The sequence below is a fragment of the Cariama cristata genome, unplaced genomic scaffold (assembly GCF_000690535.1).
Source record: "Cariama cristata isolate BGI_N322 unplaced genomic scaffold, ASM69053v1 scaffold39085, whole genome shotgun sequence".
NCBI lineage: Eukaryota > Metazoa > Chordata > Aves > Cariamiformes > Cariamidae > Cariama > Cariama cristata.
The window spans coordinates 1-286 of NW_009618804.1; positions in this window are offsets into that span (position 1 = coordinate 1).

The following is a 286-nucleotide window of genomic DNA, read 5'->3' on the forward strand; positions in this document are numbered from 1 at the left end:
GCACCAGCTCCCCTGGTTCCTTCGCTAAGCGGTTGCCCAGCGCTCCCGAAATCATCACCTACAGGGAGCTTTAGAAAGGAGCCGTTTGGAAATGTCACAGCGGGGCCCCCCCAGGCCATCGCCCCCACCGAGCGCGGCTCCCGCTCAGGCTGCAGCTCCGCAGCGCTGGGACAGAGGCAACGCTGCTCCCGGCTGGCACCAGCCCTTTGTAAACATCTCCCTTGCTTTGTCCGTGCTAATTATTTGGGGTTTCTTACCGAGCACATTCCCATCGAGCATCGTGCTT